Below are 7,571 nucleotides of genomic sequence, written 5' to 3'. Positions count from 1 at the left end.
AACTCTCCTTAGTTGATTATACCATCGCAATGCTGAGCCTACTAAGCTTTCCTGGAAACAGTGGATCAACAGCTGGTCGTCCCCTACGTAACCAGTCATTTTCCTGCAGAACATTGTGATATGGGCAGAAGGGCATTGGGTACCGTCGTATTTCTCGAAGTCAGGGGTTTTGAACTTGGGAGGTAGGACCAGATCAGGAACTAAACTCAGTTCCTTAGCGTCGAGACCATACAAGCTGGTATCTTCTTTCATAGCTTGTACTTCATTTGCTAGCTGCTTATATTGCTCCTGCAACAACTTGTTTTCGCTCTTCTTTGCTTCTTCATCAAGGTCCGGGACCTGGTGATATGGGCTTTCTTCGGGATGCGAACAAGATCCAGGTTGCGGATTAACTGCAATGCCGTCAGGATTTATGTGTACTTTGGTATGGATAGATGTTCCTTGGATATTCGGAGACTGTACCGGGGTAAACCCTGGAGGGTAAAGTGGTTCTTCACTTGTTTTCTCATGGGCCTTTCCGTGCTCTGGATTTCTCCCTCCCAGCATATTTGCCAACTTAGACAACATATCATCTTGAGCCTTAAGCATATCTTCTTGCATTTTTCTCAGATCATCTTGCAACTGCAATTGAGTTCTTTCTATTTGAGCGATCTTATCATCCATGGCCTTCCTTGTGTTATAGTGATGCTTGAAATTTCCCAGTATTCTGTAATGTATCCCTTATTGTTAATTTTAATGCTTTGAGGATGAATGCAAATTATGTAAAGTGTGATAAAAAATGCAACACAAAACTTAAATTGCAAATAAAATGCAAATGCATGCATAAAGGCATTGATTTATAAGACGCGATCAGTCTTAGAACAACTTTCATTTAGGACAAAAGCATCATCTTTACAAGAAAAGTCCATTACAGAAAAGGCCTAGCTCTCATGTTCAGCTCTACTATCTGATTAGCAAGCCAATCGACCCTCTTTCCTACATCTGATGCTGGATTGGTGTAGCTCTGGATGACTTTTGCTTGGAGGTCCATCTCTCCCAACTGCCTCGCAATGCCGCTTAACTGATTCATGGTCTCTCGGATCACGTGATTCACGTTTGTCTTCCAGTCTCTAAAGTGATCGTTTGAGTTTTGCCATTGCAGTCTGGTGCCTTGGACGGTGCGCTCGAGACCATCGATTTGTGTCTGGCAGCTTCGTAAGGCAGCCTCTAAATCATGAATCTTCTTTTGCAAAGCAGCGTTCTCCTCGAGGCTAACCCTTTGATCCACTGGGCAACGCTGACTGTTTTCTGCAGATAAGGAACTTTCAAGCTGCATAACGTAGGCACTGTACTCTTCATTCTTTGCCTTGGCTCGAGCTAACTCTTCCTCATGCCTTGATTCCATTTCATGCATCTCTTGATTGAGTACCTCTATCCGTTCGTTCTTTGCTCCGCACCTCTGTATCCAGAGGAATACTTCATCTTGTTTGCCTTGGAGCACACTCTCCCGATGTTTCCTTTCTAATTTTAGCTCTTCTTTGCTTTGCCTCTTCTCAGTTTCGAGCTCGTCAATTATTTGCTTTCTAACCTCAAGTTCAAGTTGCATGTTATTTGCCTTCATTCTGATTTCTTCAATATCAGCATGCAATTCTTCTTCTCGCTTCTTGCTCAAGGTGTACCTTTGTCTTAACTCTTTAGCCTCTGTCCTTTCGCTCTTCAGTGCCCTAACCCAGGACCTTCTCTCGGACTCAAGTTCTTGATTTCTTTTCTTCTTCTCTGTCTCTACTTCTCTGACTCGGTGCTCTCTCTCGGCTCTAACGTCTCTAACTCGACGATCCCTCTCAGCCCGGAGCTCTAACCGCCACTACTCTGAAGTTCTCCCGAGGCCAGCAATTGCCCGTGCTCGACTCATCTTTTGGTAATCACTCTGTAAACTAGTGAGATTGGCCTCCACTTCATCCTTTCTCTTGCGCATAAGCTCAAACTGTGTATTATAGAACCCCCTATCGATGTCCAACATGAAATTCTTTTGTCTAAGGGCCTCACACTCTGCTTCCTTCCTGGCGATTTTCGCTTCGAATTCACTCTTCAGTATCTCCAACTTAGACGGTACGTATTTAAACTGTGCTTCCAAAGGAATTGTTTGGTCACGATCCGCCAACGGAAGGATATCATTCTTTCGCACCGCCCTCCATGCCACGTAATCTGGTGTCAGCATGACCTCAGCTGCTATGAAATCAGTTCTAAAGGTTGACTTCCACGCCTCTGACATTGCACGAGCAGTCTTCTTGTAGTGATCTCCACAATACACAAATTCAGATGCCTTCAGACCGGATGTAGCTGGGATGAATTGGCGTGCCCCAAATTACCTCAGTACCATCAGTGGCGCATAACCTACTCCAACCCATAACCCTAATAGGGTTACCCAATTGGAATCCTCGCATTTGTACAACACATCCACAAAAGCTAACCAGGGGACACGCCACACTATATCATGCTCCTGTAAATTTCTGAAGAGTGAAACCCAATCCTTCCTGGTGAGATGCTCTGGCCACTCTTTAGTGAGGAAATCTTTTAAGGGTGAATAGGCCGTAGAAAACCGTCGACTATACTCTCGGTCAATTTTCTAGAAGTGACTGCGTATCCAAACAGTAAGCAACTGGACACACCCAGTGAAGCGGCTACTCTCAGCTCTTCTGCAACTGCTAAGTGCTCTGAATGTTTCGGCCAAAACCACAGGAACAGGGTTTACCTTCCTTTCCAAACGCTCGAATAAATCGACCACTGTGACTTCCACGTGATAAAGAACTTTCGGGAAAATCATCAAACCATAAATTCCCAAGGCGAACATCTCCATGCTCTTCTCGATATCGCTATGCTTGACGATGAGCTCCTTGAGGCATGACCAAGGGAAGCAATCAGACTCTCCCTTCTTTTGGATTCGATCAGCAACCCACTTCTCTCCCATCCCAGTAATCCTTGCGAGCTTGCTCTTAAAGGATTGTGTCCTTGAGGCTTTTGAGTAGATTCGGTCCAAGTGTATCGTCTCGAAATGAAACAAGGAGGTGTATTCTTCTAACGTGGGAGTCATGTCTTCCTTGTTGAAAGTGAAGCGACTATATGCGGGATTCTAAAACTGGATGAGAGCTTTGATTAGGGGTTCGTTTACTTTCACGTATAACAGAAGGGCAATGTCACCATACTTTTGCCAGAAAGAGGATTTCACATCAGAATTCCAACTTTCCCAAATTTCGCGTAACTCTTGCAAATCGTTTTGCTTTAGACTGACCGAAGCAACATCTGGTAGTACTGATATGTAATCTTCAGTCAAACTATCACCTTTCTTCCTCTGAGTTTCCTCGGACCACGACCTCACTTCTGCGTTATCCACTTCCTTGTTATGAAAGCTCTTGTCCATTTTATGACCGCCTTCTACTTTTATGACCACCTTGTGAATCAACACCTTTCTTCATGAATGATGATGCAATGCAGTAGTAATAAATAAAACACAAAACACAAACAAAAATAAAACTGTGTTAGTATATACAATGAGTAGTCGAAGAATACATAAACAACATGGAGATAGAAAATATATACATCTTAAACCTTATTCACATGATATCTACCCAACATGATATCTACCCAATCATGCTTTAGTAGATCCTACCCAACATGGTATCTACTCTCAGGTTTCGTTATTCACAAAAAATCCTAACCGCATGGTATCTAATTCACATGCTTGCTCAAAAAATGAACCTGACCACATGATCTCTAGTTCGCATACTTTTTGCAAAAATAAATAAATTCGAGGAAAAGGTTAGAATGAGTTTCCCCTCCATGTCTGTGGACAGAGATTTAGCATAAGACGGGCAGAGTTCTGGTATCACTAAAAGGGTCCTCGAATTGTCCTTTGCTGGTGCCCCCTTGAGCTTGCCAGACCCTCGATCCTCACCCATTATAGGCTTAAAACGGATCAAGTTCAATTTCGAGAGGATACATTTCCCTATGTCCATGCGAGGAAACTCAATGTTTTCTCGTAGACATAAGGCATGTACCCTAGAGGTTACTAGCTAAAGCCCGTGCGGAGAAAAATAATTTTTCTCACGTAAGCGTAACTTTCACCCCTACTTAATGGGACAGAGCACAGTTAGAAGGCTCTGAATATTGAAGGTTTAGCAACAGTGGGGAAACTCATAATCCTTTGCCTCGATCCAAGAAACTCAACAAACTAAAGGTTAGAAAACTGAAACATGTAGATCACACGTTAGTACAACTATTTATTTGTAAACCAAATCACAAATAAAAATGAAAACAAGAAATTCAACACAAACAAGGGATCAAAAACCAAATTAAAATGAACTTATAACTTTCGTTTGCAAAGACAATTAATTAATCGACTATCGGCTTGACTCTCTAAAAAAAAGTCCCCAGTGGAGTCGCCAAGCTGTCGAAACGATTTTTAAACGGGTGGGGGATCGAGATTTTGAAAACCATGTCATTTTTAATTATTCTCTTTAGGATTGAATTTTAATTAAAAACAATGTGATTTTAGAAAACCTCTCGTTTCGAAAATTTGGAAATTCCTTAATGATTAAAACGTATTGTTCGAGGAGTCGCCACCAATCTTTGATTAGGGTGTGATTGGGCACCCAAAAACGTTATCATTTTAAATAAAAATTAAGTTTAATTAAAACGACAAATTTACGGTCTACGTTACCAGAATCCAAGTTCGGGAGTCGGTTACGTGTGGGGAAGGATTAGCACCCCCACAACGCCCTAAATTGGTACCTAATCGATTAATTATTGTCTTTGCAACGAATTTCACAAGTTCGAATTTAATTTGATTTATGATCCCTTAAAACAAACAAAAATGCAAATTTACAACATTCAAAGCAACAAAATAAATTTAATTGAAATTACCAAACCATTAGAAAGATAAAGGATATTCGATTATTTAAAAATATCGAGACCAGATCTTTAGGTGAGTTCTAACGATCTTTTCTCAAATAATTTAAATAGCCGAATATTTCTTTTTCTTTCATTCCCAAAATTTAAAGTGATAGATCCAAATTTAATTAGGCGTTACTGACGGGATACAATTTTAATTTAAAATTGCCAAAACAACTCTCTAGTAAGTTGAGAGAAGTCATTCCGACATTTTAAATTAAAAATATATTACCCTTAATCCAATTATGTAATTAGGTCAAGTTGCATATGAGGACAACATACATAAATTATACAAAGTGATGTTAATGCAAAAAATAATTAAATATGTGATTAACGTAAATGAATTCAACATGCTCATAAAAATAAATTACACCTACATCTATCCGAATTACAGGCTCAAAATAATATGCATGCATACACTTAAAATAAATCTAAATTAACCTAAAATATTTAAACAATGGACTAAAATAAAAAGTTAAACAGCAGGTTCATTTTCATAAAAATTCCATTTTCATGTACTGCAATCATAATATAACCCAAAATATTGCATAGGACTAGATTGAAGGTTTTCCAAACTACATATCCAGTGTATAAATAACATGAAAATAGCCAAAACGTGATACAGGACCAAAATACAACACGCTGTAAGTTAGGAGGCTAAATTAAAATCCAGCGAAAGTTCATGTTTCAGGACCGAAACGAAATGCGCTCAAAATCAAGAGACAAAAGTAACATTACAAGTTTACAACAAACAACCATTTAGGGACCAAACCGAGACGGATCAAAGATTGAAGGACCCACGCAGCTACTAACACACTATCCCAAAACGCAGATTACTCCCCCTGCTGTCAAGGCGCTGCCGTTTTGGCACCGACCAAAACTATGCCGTTTCACGGCCTCTTACACGACGCCGTTTTGGCGTTATGACAAATAGAACATTAGGGTAAACTCCTAAACCTGAACCCATTCTAACCCTTACCCTAAACAACTCTCAGCTGTTTTCTCTCAACCTTGGCCAGATACCCTACCGTTTCACCTCAAATCCCTCTCCTCTCTTCGCCTAACCCTACGCTAAAGCCAAGCCTCTACCGCCTCCGCCGTAGCAACCGCCGTGGTTACTACCTCCAAACGACCCCGACGAGAACACCTCTCCGAAAAAACCCAAAACCAAAGGCGCTAAACTAAACCCTTACCTTACTGCTAAACCACGCGACCCTAGCCCCGTTACCCGGTCGAACTATGACCAATCCTGTACTGAACCCTTCAAATCCCTAAAGCCCGAGACCTAAAACCAACATGCACGACTCGAAATCAATGGGAGATGAAAAGTTTTACCTTCTCACAGACGGGGTACGGATTCCTAATGACGAAAGCTACTGGATCGGAAGGGTAAGTCTCCTTTGCTTTCGTTTTGTTCTCTGGTTGCTGATGAATGATCTTCTGGGTATTTCGTTTGTGTGTTCTTTTGGGTTGTATTTTGTTTTTTTTTTGTTTGAGAAATTTTCGTTTTTTTTTTGTTCTTCTCTGTTGCTGATGACCCCCCCTGAGAGATCCTGTTACCCCCTTCCTTTCGTTATTTCTAGTTGATATTTTCTCTTTTTTTCTGTGCCTTCTGCTCTGCTTCTTGTTTGGTGCGTTTGCAGGTCACGGGCGCGAGCTGGTCACGGGGGTGGTCGATAGTTCTGGGAGTTCCTCCTGGTTGATCTGCACGATGGCTCGGTATTCACGGAGAGCTGTGAGCCGTTGGATTGTGAATTCAGATCCAACAGTGAGGGCTCAGCTGCGCATGGAGATGGTGAAAGGAAACCCTAACGGGTCTAGGGTTTCCTCAAACGGGCCACAATTCTCGGGCTCCCACTTTGGTTCAGTTTCATTTATTGGGTCAATGGGCTCTTCATCAATTGGACTTGCTGTAATTGATTTTAACAATTTTGGCCTGTAAAATAAAATGATTACTTAGTGAATCCATGTACCATATTTATTTATGTATATATATATATATGATCACACGCATAACCACATAGATAAATAGACAATCACTATATAATTAAACACACCCATACAACTAATAAACTAATAATAGTATAAATAAATAAACATATGCAAAACTTGGTAATAATAACTAATTAGTAATATGAGAACCCCAGACAAAAACGGGTGTCCACATAGATATAACAAATGAATTTTAAGATTTTGCAAATGATTTTCTAAGTATATTCGATATAATTATTCGAATATCAAAATATTACTCCAAGTCTTTCAAAGTTCATTTTAATCCTTACTAAAGTGTAAAATTGTGTTTTATACTTAACTATTTTAAAACAATTTTATAAAGTATTTCGAGCCTTAATCGAGCCAAAAAATATTTTATTTTTAAAGGGTTTCAAGAAAAATCAGATTGCCCAGGGGGTACAGATTCCCCCCCAAGGGGTACAGATTCCCCCCAAGGGGTACCGATTCCCCCCTGTCTAACGGTAAAAAATAGATTGCACTTAGGGAACCGATTTCCCATGAGGGGGTACCGATTCCCCCCATGCTCCAAGCTGTTTTATTAATTGTTTCTCATCCCCAAACGGCTCCAAAATATCCCCAACGGCTATATACGACTTCAAACACATTCCAAGCTATAAATACAACCTAAGGAC

This window comes from Hibiscus syriacus, unplaced genomic scaffold (genome assembly GCF_006381635.1).
Source record: "Hibiscus syriacus cultivar Baekdansim isolate YM2019G1 unplaced genomic scaffold, ASM638163v2 tig00113124_pilon, whole genome shotgun sequence".
Classification (NCBI taxonomy): Eukaryota; Viridiplantae; Streptophyta; class Magnoliopsida; order Malvales; family Malvaceae; genus Hibiscus; species Hibiscus syriacus.
Note: the sequence above shows the minus strand (reverse complement) of the source record.